This window comes from Epinephelus moara, chromosome 7, assembly GCF_006386435.1.
Source record: "Epinephelus moara isolate mb chromosome 7, YSFRI_EMoa_1.0, whole genome shotgun sequence".
In the NCBI taxonomy this organism is placed as follows: domain Eukaryota; kingdom Metazoa; phylum Chordata; class Actinopteri; order Perciformes; family Serranidae; genus Epinephelus; species Epinephelus moara.
In genome coordinates, this window is record NC_065512.1 from 17,012,108 (window position 1) to 17,027,418 (window position 15,311).

General features: G+C 38.6%; 1 protein-coding gene across 1 annotated transcript in view; it reads left to right on the forward strand.

Annotated features, from left to right (window-relative positions):
* The first annotated feature begins 4,217 nt into the window (after positions 1–4,217).
* The window catches only part of nck2a (NCK adaptor protein 2a), a 57,966-nt gene continuing 46,872 nt past the window's right edge, over positions 4,218–15,311 (forward strand). Inside the window, exon 1 of the mRNA XM_050048496.1 lies at positions 4,218–4,450. The gene's annotated coding sequence lies outside the window, so the exon portion shown is untranslated. The remainder of the gene's footprint in view (positions 4,451–15,311) is intronic.

Genomic DNA, 15,311 nt, shown 5'->3' on the forward strand with positions numbered 1-15,311 from the left:
GCTAAATCCATTTTGTTGGGTCTCATTTTACAGATAATGTGGAAGTGTAGGTGAGGAAGCTGGCACGTACTGTGACTCTAGTGTGGGTGACAATAAGGATATGATGTCATCTTCTGGTTTAGTCTAAGTTTAGATGTGTTATCTTTACTTCATGTTAACTTTGACGTCACTGTGGTGAATGAGTCAGTAATAACCCATAAGTTTCATGAGGGTAATTTTGTGTCTTTTTGGTTGTTTTGTGTCTTATTGTAGCCATTTTGTGTCTCTTCAAAGTCATTTTATATTTTTTTTTAAGTCAATTTTGTGTCTTTCTGGGTCATTTTGGTCATTTTGGTTTTTCTTTAAGGTAATTGTGTGTCTTTTTTTGGTCGTTGTGTGTCTCTTTGTGTCATTTTGTGTCTGATGTATTTTTTGTTTTTTCAAGGCAATGTTGTGTCTTTGTGGCTGTTTTATGTCTCATTGTAGACATCTTTGTCTCTTTGAGATAATTTTGTGGGTTTTTTTTGTATTTTTGTGTCCCTTTGTAGACATTTTGTGCCTCTTTGGTCATTCTGTATCTCCTTGTAGTTATTTACTGTCGCATCTTTTTGGCCCCTTTTTAGAATTACTTTGTGTCTTTGTAGTCATTTTGTGTCTGTCTGAAGTAATTTAGTAGTCTTTTAAAATTATTTTGTGTCTTTTTTGGTTGTTTTGTATTTCTTTGTAGTAATTTTATTTTAATTTTTTTAGGTCATTTTCTGTCTTTTTGGTCATTTTGTGTCTCTTCATGGATGCTTTCAATCTCTTTTTGTGTTCTGTATCCTGGTTGGTGCATATTGAGTTGAGTGACATTTTGCAGATGAAGGTGAGGGAGGGTGAGGGAGGGTGAGGGAGGGTGGGGCCCTGCCTCTTTAGGCCCGTGGACCTGTTCCTGGCAGGACCATTCAGCAATCCATCCATGTGCACATGCAATGACAGTGAGTACACTGACTCTATGTGCAAAAACTGAGACATACTGTTGAAACTGCACTGATTTTTCATAAGACATCTGAGACCGTTCATCGTGTCATTCAGTCATTCATCTGTTTAGTAAATGGAAGAGCATTGTAAGAAAGTACATGCACTCCTTGACAAGAGCAAGGGAAAAATGTGGAGGTGTTGTTTAAAGGTTCATTGCTCAACAGCTACTGCTTAAACCTACTGTATGCGTTTTATTTAAACACCTCAACGTTGAAATGTTCCTCATTCAAGTGGCCCGTAGTTGCTATACAGTGTACAAGTATCGCATGAGTCACATCCTTTTGAATGCCTCCAAACTCTGCGGTCTGCAGAAAAATCCCATTTTTGGTATAAATATACTGTATTTGCTTTATATAACTGTACTAACTGTACACAGTGTGTAAAACCTCTATTTTTATTCGCCATTTATAGTTAATGCTCCCTGTTTTAGTGTATAGAATAAGCTCATAACGTATTCTAGTTTAACTATGTGGGTTACTATGTCCTCCTTTTTGCAGCTGTGGCACTTCTTTGACTTTCCTGTGTAAGTAAAATATAAGTTGAGCTCATCTAAAGTGAACGTAGTCCCATAATAGTATGATGTGGGCTGGAACAGTTGACTGTTTTGTGTAGGCTGATGCTGTGGCTTTGTCATACTGTATGTCAGATGGTCCAGAGTTTTGGAAACAGCATAGGCCTACATGTTTCTGAGTTTGAAAGCTCATTCTTGACTCAGGAAACAACAACACTGACCATTTAGTGCCTGATTTTACTATGTGGTATATATATGGTATGAATTAAAATGTTATATTAAGATGAACATAGAACAAAAAACAGTAAAATATAAAGCAAACTTCCCATCATCATCACCAAGGGGCGATATAGCCCCCCCAGAGTTTGTCCCTTATCCTCTTGCGTTGTCCTGTGCCAGTCCCGGCGTTGGTGACGTCACCAACGGAACCGGCGATCAAGCTAACAGAAGACAGCACCGGAAATATAGTGATCTTCCTTCAAAATAAAGGTTCCTTTTATCTATAATAACGTTTTAATGGAACCAAATGTATATAAATAATAGTAAGAAGAAAATAAAACGCTTCATCATCATCATCATCATCATATTTCATACTTTCATCCATCCTTTTGAACTGGAATACCTTTGTAAAGCACTTTATTTGTTTTGAAAGGTACTTTAGAAAACAAGGTTAGACATTATTCTACCCAGATAAATGAATAGTTTTATTTCTGATACTGAGTGTATTTTGCTGATAATATCTCGATACTTTTAAACAAGTCCTTCACTTGTAACACAAATGTTGGTTATTTTATCTTTATGAATTCCTCCTCCACCACTTAATATGTCTTCTCCACTTTTCAGAGGTAGGATATTATTTCAGTTTACTACATTCATAATTCAAAAGTAACTGTAAGTGTATAGTTACTTTTTACACACACACACACACAAATCATTTGCTTAGGCCAGGGTTCTGCAACCTTTGCCATTAAAAGAGCCATTTTTGACCAAGAATAATTTGAAAAAATCTGTGTGGAGCCGCAAAACATGTTTGAGCCTTACAATCAAGGTAAATAGCCTATTAAGTCTAAATTAGCGTATACTTATGGTCTAAATAAGCATTTGTTAATATGTTTTACCACAAGGTGGACACTGTGCAGGGCACTATTAATAATTATCTGGTACTTACATTTTGCAGAGCTGGCAGTGAGAGCAAACAAATCTGTCCACGCACTACTACATTTTATATTTTATTCAATTTACTTTTTTGGATTTGGCATCCATAGCTAACCAGCCACTGCTATCGAAGTTCAGCAACATTTGGATTCATAGAATGAATTTCCATAGACTTCTTTTCTCAAAGGCTCAAGGAGCCACTGGACAGGGGCTAAAGAGCTACATGTGGCTCCGGAGCCACAGGTTGCCTACCCCTGGCTTAGGCTATATGATATGACACAATACTATACTATAAACCTACCGGGTAGAATTTTAAAATACTGTATCTAAAATTGGCAGTGGCCTTTTTTTGTTGTTCAAATTGTACTTCCACAAAAATTATCGTAGCTTAAAGCTAAGAACAAGGACAACACAGCTGAACAAAGGTAAACATACACATTTAACTAGCCTATATGTAGCCTACATGTGTGTGAGTGAAGAAATATAAATATACATAAAAACGTATATCTTAAAAAGATTAAAATGCAATACCAACATCAAAATGAACATGTTTTTGTTATTGGTAAAAGCAGAAGGTAATATTTTTATATTTGTTAGTCATTTTATTAACTTTTATTGTATTATACTGAATTGTTTGATTTTATGATCTATGGATACATTGCTGCTGTAAGGTGCCCTAAGCGCCTATAAATGAAATGCATTATTATTATTATTATTATTATTATTAATATCATCATCATTATTATTATTACTATTTTTATTATTGCCTATATATAATGAACTAACACTGACATTTATGCCATTCTGCATAATGAGTACTTTTACTTTTGATACTTTAAGTACATTTAAGCACATATTTCTGTACTTTTACTTAAGTAGCATGTTGAATTTGGGACTTTGGTATTTTTAGATTATATAATTCTACTAATGGTACGTATTGATATTAACAGACTATGAATAGACTTTGCTTGCTTACTTGCTTTTTTGCCTTTTTGCATAATACTGTAAAACTAAACTAAAATTATTTTCTTAAATCACTGAAATCAATGGGCCTATATTTGGGGACAGGCCTCTAATTCCTTTCACACAAAAATGTTGCTCAGGAAAAATTTGGAAATACGATCAAGTTGTTTTTATAAATCAGTATGAATATTACTTGTTTAAAAATTTGGCTTCAAATAATATATGAATTATAAATCAATATTAGCCATAACCTGATTTTATACATCTGAAGACCTTCTATAAAAAATAATAAATAGATAAAGACCAGGCCTCTAATTGAGACAGGCCTTTATTTGTCAAAATGTGGAGCCACACCCGGCAAGTAAGAGATAGATTGTACAAATATTTTTTAGAATTTTTTTTTTAAATTATTATTACTTTTATTGTTCTTATATTACTTTATCTATTTTTTTTAATTATTACATTTTTATTTATTTTATTTTATTTTCAATAATGTTTCTTTAACTTGAAGTGTATACAGACAGCAAACGCCCTTTTATTTTGAAACTCTCGAATGGAAGTTGGAGTTGTACATCCGGACTAGCTTGATAGGAGTGATTGAGGTGGAGGCAGCCAGCCTGCGACAGAAAAACAAACGAGCATAGGTCGAGCAGTACCCAGTCAGTGCATGTTTTTAAAGAAAAAGAAAGAGTGAACCCGGAGGATATGTGGATTTAAACCTTATTTCTGTCGCTTCCACGCGGGCTCACTTACTTACTGTTTGCGTCTCATTTCGGCGGAGTGTGTCACCGTTTGCCCATTCTCACTGGAGTGAGCACTAAGGTAAGCCTGTAACCGCAAATGAACTGTGTAAGTTGGTGCAGTTGGACGGGCTACTTTGCCCACTCAGGCGCTTTTAAACGCTTCTTCACGTTTAATTTTCTCGCTAAAGTTTGATTCACAAACAGTCGTAAAAGTTGGGGCTTAAAATGGGAACTGAGTCGTGTCACTTTCTAGAATTGACGCTGGGTCTTTGTCCACTCAGAGCTGCTTTAACTAGACATTGTGCTGGAGCCGCGGGTTGCCCTGCGTTTGTGTTTGTTACCATTAAATAACACACTTTAAATGGCTTATTTTTACATCCTCACAACTAAAACATATTTCTTTATATTCCCCCACTTAACCATTTTGCTATATTTGCACGGGGCCACTTCTTAAAAGGCCTGTAAGCGCAGGCTACTACAGCAGGTCTTTAGTCATCTCTGTTGTCCAAGACATCTGTTCAGTTTGACTTGTTTTCTACATTTCTATTGTTTATTTTCTTGCTTTAAAACCACATTCAGTCATCTGTTCATCACTTGAGTGCACGGCGTTTGTCAGAGGGTATTGTCTGAAACGCAGCAGCTTACACAATGAACCACATTTGCCATAACACCATAGATTGGCGACTGTTGCCACATGCCGAGCTTGTCAGTGTTTCTAGCGGCTCATGGTGGTAACTACACCAAGGATCCCTCCATCAGTCCCAGTACATGATGGGAAGCATTGTCTTTATTGCCTGCCTGGAGTGGTTGCTAATTAATGTACCATAAATTATTGTTTTTCCTTGAATAGATGAGGAGAAATGTTTTAAAGTACAAGCAGCAGTTGTGGGTGCAGACACACTTTGATGGCACACCTATTCTGCAGACACACCCTCTGTTAGGCAAAGTGTAGGACAAGGTTCACTCAGCAATGACAGGTATGTGGAAGGAGAGTGCAATAATAGACTGCCAGGCCTGTATTACAGAAACTTCCTATCTTACATCATAAGTTAAGAAGTCTTGATGCCAAGTAAATGTGACATTTTAAACAAGCATTTTAAAAATCAGATTAAAACCAGAAGGGTCGCTACTCGCAGGATAAGAAGGAATAAAGAGCTGTAAGTTTTTGTTACGCAGCTTTTGTGGTGGAAAACTACATAAACTCAGTTATTGTAGCTACTTAAATACAATATGAGATCCCTGTACTTTATTTCAATAAACATCAACATCAAAAATATCTACCCTGGTCCGCTTGAAAACTGGGGGTCTTGGTTCACTTGCAAGTGAACCCAGGTGCGGTTCGCTTACTTACAGTGGGAAATGCAAACAGACTATCTAGCGAACCAAAGAGAGGAATTTGCATTTTGGTGTTTGGTGTTTTTGTGGTGACCAAGCCGGCTGAAGGGGATTGATTTCCGTTTTCGGTCCTGGCCAATCTTTGAGCCAGGTTTTCCTCTTCCTCATGCTTTTTTTCTTCTGGTCAGTGGTCGTTTTGGGCAATACCGCCCCCAAACAAGCAGCTGTTGTAACGGCGTGACGTCGTCTAGGCGGTTTCATCCTCTTTAAAAAGTGCAGTGTGAAAGTGAACCAAACCAAATGAAGGTGTGAAATTTTTTGGCATTCCCTGCCCAATCGAACCAAGTTCCCTGGACTATCCTGGTGTGAATGTGCCCTTACTTGTTACATAGTGTTTTTACACATTGGTAATACTACTTAAACTACTGCTTAAAGGAGCAGTGTATAGGATATAGCTAGTGGCAACTAGGGGCGAGGATTGCAGATTGAAACCAGCCTAAACTTCTCCTGTTAGCGAAACATGAAGTCCCAGTTAGGATTCTGTCAATATTCATTATTTTGGCGATTTTTAACAGGAGTGAAATTATTATCTGAGGCCTTTTCTTCTCCAAAAGAAACAGACCAGGGGTGTCATTTATAAAACAGTGCATATGATCCATACTAAAAATGTACGTACAGACAAAAGCCAAGTATGCCACAATTTCTACAATCAGGCTTCCAACTCACCATTTGCATCGCCAATTTTTCGTCTCAAAAATGTTTGTAAGCATGGGTCAAAGTTTCTCCCATCAAGTCTGTTATTATACATCATAACTTTCTATATTGGTGCGTTTGCAAAGTTTATAAATGAGACACCACCTGATTAAATCCAGTAAAAACACTGAACAAAGCAGTTTTATGTTACAAATTAGTGTTTCTGCGATGCTGTTTGGCTCATCGCAGAAGGGCTGCTACCCCAGCACCTGCTAATGTGTGCTCACCTTTTTTCCTCTAATAACTTAAGATCCCCATGTCCAGGAGGTTTTTACTGGGAGCCCAATTATCTGCAGAGGTCTCTTCCTCTCCACAACAAACGCACACAGTGATTTAAACTAGTAAAATCACAGGATAAGAAAGTAGGAAATAAAAAAAAATAAAATAAAAAAAATCAGTGTTTTTCTTATAATGTTTGGCTTGTCGCAGTGGGGCTGCTGTGAAAATGCAAAAACATAATTCACCCTTTCTAGAGCCAGTGTTTGGTTTGTCCGTTCTTGGCTACTGTAGAAACAACATGGCTGACTCCAATGGAAGATGTCCCGCTTCCTCTGTAAATATAAACCGCTCATTCTACAGTAACAAAAACACAACAATTATTATTTTCAGGGGATCATACACCAAAGGAAATATGTCTATTATATTCCATTTCTGCCAGTATATCCCACTAAATCCTACACACTGGACCTTTAAGTGAATTGTATGAGCACTTCCTGCACCACTGCCTGATAAAGTAGATTTGATGTTGAGCTCCATTCAGTTTAGTTGTTAGAATATACTTTTTAAGTGTTGATCAGACGATATGAATATGATAACTTGGGCTTTGGGAACTTTTCAAAGCTATTTTCTGACACTGTAACACAAAACCTGATAGATCAATAATGCAGCCCCACCCGATTCTGCTGTATTTATTTGGCTTCACACTGAGGTTTGGCCTTATGTAATGTATTTGCCAACAGGTCAAGACTCACATGGTCCTTCAGGTCTCGTATAGTAAGCTCAGCTGTCAAACATTAACTCGTTAATGCTCGTAAATATTGAGAATCCTGGAAGTCAAATACAGGTTGAAGTATGAATCATTTCTCGGTTGTAAGAATAAGATTAGAAAAGAAAAGAGGGTTTGAACAAATTCCCATTCACAGAAGCAAAAATTTTTGAGTTGTACAACAGTACATGTCTTTAAAATGTTTGATGCTGTATGTTGGTTGGGCTGCCTCTACTCCTGGAACTACAACTTATCGGAAACGTCATCAGTTTATGTTTAAAATTCGAAATAAGTGAGGAGTAAGGCAAGTCTTACTGTTAAGAAGAGCTGAAATTAATCAATTTGTTGTATTTCAAGTAAAATAACAAATAAATAAAGATTCTCTGGTCTTGCATTCTCCAGCCAGAGCATTTGCTGCTTTTCTCTCTTTAACACCTTTTGTAAATTGATTTATTTTGTCATTTTGGACTGTCGGTTGAACAAATTAAAGTAAAATATCGCCTAAAGGAGCTCATGATGCACATTTTTTTTTACTATTTTCCGACACTTAACAGACCAAATGATTAGATTGAGAACAGAACAGAAATAATCTGCAGCTGCCACACTTAAACTAAATGTGTAATCAGTACGCAGCTTACAGATGTGTAACCTTCAGAGAATGAATTAAAGGCTCATGGGCTGAACCTGCTCCCCTTCTCTAAATGAGATTGCTTGAAATCCACCCTCCCTCATCCTCACAGAGTGCAGGCAAGGTAATGATGCATTCAGGCGACTGTCATCAATTAATAAAGTCAGAATTTGATGACAGTTAACCTCCAGGAAGTTGCAGTTAAATACCAGCGATAATCTCTTGCAAGTGTACCGAAGGAGTCATGACGTTCATTTCAAGACATAATGGAAAATTGGCAAACAGCACCCGAGGTTAATGATAAATATATTGATATGATGTAATCTCTCTACTGAAACGCCTGTAAATGTAGCCTTCTACGTGTAATGATTAACATCATATCCAGGCTGATAAAGAGAACAAACAGAAATGTTAATGCTTGACTTTCATTGTTTACACCTAGCAGTGCTGTTTTCATAAGTACAGTGAGAGCCTGTGTACGCCTGGTATTAATGTGCATCTAAAGTGATCAGATCACAAGTGGGCAGTGCTAGATACAAGTGTGATGCATCGTGAACTGATCAATCAAGCCAGTAGCTCAGGTGGACTGGGGCGTATTTGACCACATATCTTATGGAGTGTAAATGGTGATGTGTCCTGATGCTTCTGCTATGTCATCAATGCAGAATGTGGTGGGTTTTTTTTTTGGTGGCCTAACGCTCTAAAACATAGCCATTTTACGCCATGTTATTATTGCCGACACGACCGCTAACATGATTAGCAAACGGCTAGTGAGAGAGTGGATGCAATAACTGTGCACAGGGCCCTTTTGACCTTATAGTCTAAGTGACGTAGGCAGTAACGAAAGTGAACCCAAGTGGTCAGCTGGACATGTATGATAGACACAGGTGAGAACAGCAGTATGTCTCAGCTGTCCACTTGTGTTTGTATCACTGAACCGCGTGTTGAGTTAACTAGTGTCTGACAACCACATGGAAACAAATATCATGTCAATAAAATGTAGTCTTATGATGTTTCTCAGTTCTCCAAGTTGAAGAGGTTAGTCTGACAGCATCATTTAACAGTTGAAATACATGTGATGGATTCCTGAGCATGCTGAATTTCTTGCTTGCTAACTGAGCTGTTAGCTTATGTATGGCAGCCATGTCTGCTTGTTGTGATGTATTTTGTCTCAAAATACAGATTTTGAAGGAGGCTGTCTCTAAATTGGGACACAAATCTTTAATTAATTTTACCAGTTTCAGGGATGGACACTAATATTGTTAAGCACTTCCTCCATGGGACGTCAAGCCTCTAAAGTTGTTGGCCGAAATACAGTTTGATGGCCCAAATGTAATCATATGTAAAAACAATACAGAAAAGGCAGTTTTCCGCAACTTAACGCAGCCTCCCGTAACTTTGTCTCCTTTGTGTCATACACAATCTCACTCTTTCCCAGTAATGTCTGCAATAAAAGCATTTTATTAGCAGTTTTAATAAGGGTGCTTTCACACCTGCCCTGTTTGGTTCGGTTCAGTTGAACTCAAGTTTCTTTGCCCCCTAAGTGCTGTTCGTTTGGGCAGGTGTGAACACAGCAATCACACTCAGGTGTGCACCAAAACAACCAGACTGAGACCTTTTTGAAGAGGTGGTCTCAGTCTGGTTTCAAACAAACTCTGATGCGGTTCGTTTGTGGTGAGAACGTGTTCCGACCTGGATCTGAACCAACTGCAGTCACATGACACATTGTTTGGGTTAAACATGAGCATGTTACAGTCCTGGAGGATTATTAATGTGCACCTCCTCCTGTACTGCCTTAATATGCACATTCAGCACATCCAATGCATCAAAACATTGTTTTCTAGTTGGAGCCGCGCCTCGTTTTCAAACTGTATGGTTTGACTAAAATGAACAATGACAGCAATATACTCCACGATGAGCAGCGCTAAAATCAACATTAGAAAGTGCCACGATGAGCAGCGCTAAAATCAACATTAGAAAGTGTCACATTTATCTTGAGAGAGTACTCTTCTTCAACGTTTTGTTTACTTCCTGTATTTTTCCCACATGGAGATTCTGACCAGTCAAGAGCAGCTTTTTTTGAGTAAGGCATTTGATCTAGTCCACATATCAGTAGCTAGCCGGTGAAGAGTGCTGTTCGCTGTTTTCATAGTGTTGAACTTAAAGGTGCAAGTGAAACAGGATGTTTGTGAAACAGTAATGTAATGTGCAATATGGGGATTTTTTGTTAAACATTTATTTAGACCGACCTGTTTATGTGACCTATATGACCTATTTTAGACCTGATAAAACTGCAGGGAATATTTGGTGGCCACAGAGTAACTTTTTGTGGCCATCTGGCTATGGTGAACCTTGAGATTATCTCAAATTTATGGGCAGATAAATAAAAAGGCGACATTGCAGGCTTGGGCTTGGTGTTACTTGTTAGTAGAAGCGGTGTATGAAAACTGAAGGTGACATTTATTCCACATTCATAATATCACACAATTTGTGTAAATATTGTGCTCTTTCCAATTTTGGCCGGTCTGGTTTTGACTGACGTTTTGTGCAGCTGAATTTCCTACATCAAACACTTAACACTTAAATTTGTCATTTGAGCCACATTTTTACAAATGAGATAACAAGCCAAATCCTTTTTCTTTTTTAGATGTGATTGCACAGTTATGAGCTGAGACTAATTACTCTGCTCATCTCCCTCTCATACGATGCTTAATGGGCCTAAAATGCCCACACACGCTGTAAGTGATTAAATGTCACACAGCACTTTGTTCATCCATTGTTTGGAGTGGGAGTTGATGGAAAAAGACTACGCTATTAACAAGAAATATTTTGCTTTTTACGTGGTTAAACTTTGTGTGTGATGTGACTTTGACACTGTCTTTTTACTACAACCTGAATGGGCTTATTACTGTATGTGGAAGGTACTATGAGTCTAGCGTATGTGCTGCACATGATAGAGTATAATAATTATAAATTTATTAGTCTGAGATAATTTAACAATGAATAATTCATACTTTAATAATGTAATTGGTAGTTAAATAATTTAAGATAGTAATTTCAAGATCAGGTGAAATATTTGTCCTTTTAGTTGAATGTGCGCGCTGTGAGAAGAGGGTTTTAAAGTCGATTGCATCGTCCTCTTACATTTTATGACACACTAAATGGAAAGTGAACTCCAAATAGATTCACTTTAAATCACTTAATTACAGCAGGCAATTTTTATGTATATGTGTATAGACCATCCTGAGATATGTGAGTTTATCATGTCAGTACCATCAGCTACACATTTTTTATTTCTGTCCACATCTCACACAGAACAACTTTTATATATTTGACTCTGTCAAGCTGTTTGTGTTTTCAGTTCTCCTTGTTTTGCTCTGTAGTTACCTTACACTTTGAGTATTGCTGGGTGCCCCTCAGGAAGCTACAGTGCAGCAGACGAAACCATGCAGGGAACAGAGATCATTGTCAAAATTGGTATTTTGGCTTTGTGGAAAGTGTAATGTTCGCCTCCCTCGGGAAATCCTAATCTCTCTAGGAGCGGAGAAGGAATTAATAAGAGCAGGCACAGATGGGCGGTCAGGAGACACATGAGGAGCATCATGTTGATCGCGAGATAAAGGTCACCCTGTTGTCATTGTAATCATCTGTAATCTGGGGAATGGGTAGCCATTAAACTGACAGTTCATACATTTATGACAATGGACCCCCTTTTCCATTACCCCATGATCTGGGAAGATAAAGAGGATTTGTGTCACTGTTAAGCGGAAAGCACACAATGACCATTGAACAATATGCGCGTCCTTTTTAAAAAAAGAAGTGTATTGTTTTCCTCAGAATTAATATATGTCTTCATGGAATTACTGATAATTTTCTTTACACCATGTTGCTGCAGTACAGAATTATAGTGTAGCCTATGTGTGGTGGCAGCTGACGTATCATTCTGTGTCCCCTCTCTAAATTCAGAGGTTTTTGTGGGTCAGTGAACGCAGCACACTTGGAGCTTTCCATGATTTCTTTTGTTCCTCAGCGGCAGTTTGTGACTCACGGGGTGGATAATTGTTCTGTTGATCCGTTGAGAGCTGACCACATCAGATCGATGGAAGGAGAGGAGCAGCTTTTAGGAGTGAATGCAAACTTTTAGACCCAACAGTTTGAAGTTCGGCTGTTCTGACTTTGCCCCGAGTGCGCTCTGCTCGCCTACAGTGTGGTGCTATAAATAGCTGGATGGTTTATATATTCCAATTGCGCTCCTAATGAGCGGTCCAGCTCCAAAACTAGAAAATCTGTTGGTGGCGGCAGATGTTTTAATGCTGGTGGGTGCCACAAGTAAATGAATGTTTGGGAAACTGTGATTTATTTGTTATGATTTTTAGCCACATGAGCGCCATGGTTTCAGAGAGGGCAATGTGGTTTGGTCGATGACTTTGGTCCATTGGGATTGATTGCTGTGAAATTTTGTAAAGACCTTTGTGGATGAATCACAGGGACGTTGGTGACCTCCTGACTTTTCCTCTATAACACCACCATGAGTTTGACCTTTTCTTTTGTTTGTTTGCATGGATTGCCATGAAATTTGGAGCAGACATTCATCGTGAGGGTGAACCTTAATGATTTTGGTGATTCCCCTTTTCTAGTAGCATCACCTGCCGATCAAAGGCTTCACTTATTCTGTGAAATATCCACATCTACATGATGAATTGGCACAATATATTGTACAGACGTTGATTGTTCCCACATGATGTATTCAAGTGTCTTTTGTGATACTTTGTCTTTTCCATAAGTGCCGTCATGAGGTTGAGATTTTGGTATCTCAGAGGCTATTGAAAGAATTGTCATAAAGCTATGGTACAGTTATTTCAATGGTTTTAATTAAGCTGTCAAGCAAACTTAAAGGGAACCAAATGAGGCCCATTTCCATCAACTGGTTTGGAGCGAATAGACAAGGCTCTGGAGAGTGTAGTTTGTGGTATAGGTTGATACTTTACACATGGCTGTAATCCACCAGTAAACAGAGTAGAGGTTGCGAACCAGAAACAAAACAAGTTGCCTTCGCCGTCCAACCTATGCATGAGAGATACATGAAGAGAGGCCTCTAGGAATTTCTTTAAACTGGGCAAGTTTTAATTATTTTTCCATGTCAGCCTTTCCTGGCGATGTTTCAAGTTGTCCAGAGATGAAGATAAATTAATGCACTGAATCTAATGCACGGGAAGATGCCAACCGCAAAACAGCTGATCAAGCATGTGAGTAAAATTTTCAGCGCATCAGAACTTACTCAGCAAATGCGCTTCCATGTACCATTTATCGCATTAATGCTTTACGTCAAAAATACAAAACATGGGTCTGGTCAAGCAAGTGTGAAATATTTTGCTGTTTCCATGCAGCTTTTCTGATTCACTACTTCAAAATGCGCATAAAAAACATTAATGAAAACACGGCTATTCATGTTCCCCTCAGGATGAATTGTAATGTGATCCTTTGAAATTTCATCAAGTGTCATCATCAGGTCAACATTTTAATTTACCCAATACTTTGGGTTATGATGAAACACCTGCAAAACGATTGCCAAACCATGCTGAACATCCTAATTTAATATTGTGGCTAATGGCACACACAACCTAGACTTTCAGTCTTGTTAAAGTATTTTTTATAACTCAAAACTACTCAGTATGATCCAAACACGAGTATCAGTCTCCAGTCTGTCAGTAATTCACACCTTGGTTTTTCCAGGACTTTATTTTCTGCTTCTTATCTGTAGTTTCGGGTTTCAGTTGTCTCCCCTGAGTGTTTTCTTTTGTTCTTTCGGTTTGTTCATTCTCTCCTCCTCGTCCTTCATCTTTATCATCACCTCTCTCCCCCACCACCAGGCTTGAGTTCCTAATTCATGCCCAACAACTGAACTAACAGACTGTTGGCTTCAGTGTCCTTGTGTCACCACCGGGCACAGGGCCTAATCCTACTCTGGGACACCGAGGGGGCGACCATGGAGGGAAGAGAAGGAGCGTAAATGAGGGAGGAAGGGAGCAAAGCTGGTTGTAGTTCAGTGGTACAGTGGTACAGTGGTATGACTTTGTAATGTGTGGATGGTGCAGAGTGATGTCAAAGCCTGAGATGACACTGTGGCGAAGGAAACATAAGAATGTGGGACTAACAGGTATATCATTATAAAAACAGATGAAAACGGCAACAGATCCCTGCAGAGAACTTTGAAGTTCGATCTCTAGCGCTGGTCGTGTTTCTTTATTAACGGAAAGACACAGAAGACATAAGATTTGGGGAATGGGGGACTATAAACCTCCCGAGGTCTTCAGGGAGATTACTTTGGAGATTTTAAATTGGATTCCTCCTCCCTCGACAGCGAAACGTGACCATAAATTCATAAACAGGAAGAGAGCTGCTCGTTAAATCGTGATCAAGGGTCAGCAGCCCCCCACATGCTTCTCTCAGTGTGTACGTGGTTTGTATTACATGGCAGAAAATTGGTACTTTGGGCCATGGAGAAAGACAGAGTGAGGAACGAAACCCAACACTTCTTAGCAGGGGAGTGCAAACTTTAGACAAAGGTTCAAGACCTTAGGTGCCACTACACAAAGAAAAGCTGAAATCTGATTAATCAAAGAAAATTAGTTGGAAATTAATTAACAATAATTTTGACTATTGACTCATTTTCCAAGCATAATTTGGTTTGACAGCTTCCAGCCTCTGACTGGCAAAGATTTGGAGGTAATTTGAATATAACAAATTATGCCTGAAGATATTGATATTCAAATGATCAGAGCTGATGCTGCACTCACTCTTCTACTCATGTTGATTACATGTTTTTACATCTCTTCACCAGTTTACTCCACCTTTCCCTGGCACCAGTCGAAAACCAACTCGGCTCCTTCAGTAGTGTCTTTAGCTCCAACTGACTTTCATTGTTTAAAAAATGTCTAAAAGTTGAGCAATGAAGAGAATGCTGTAACTCATCCATCAGTGGTGTTTCTGTGATTCATGAAATGAGTTAATCTATTGTTTGAGTTTGTTCCATCATGTTGTTTTCAGTGGAGGCTTCGGCAGGCCCTTCATGCTCTAATTGATTTAATTAAGTGGACGTTATCCCCTTTGGCTGTGCTGATGCTCAAACCGGCAGTATGCAGACAAACATTGAGTTATCTCACCCAGAGCACAAGCTTTGCTTATCTGCATTTCACAGAATGATCCACGTTCCAAGCTCCCCTTAGAGCATCGCGGCCC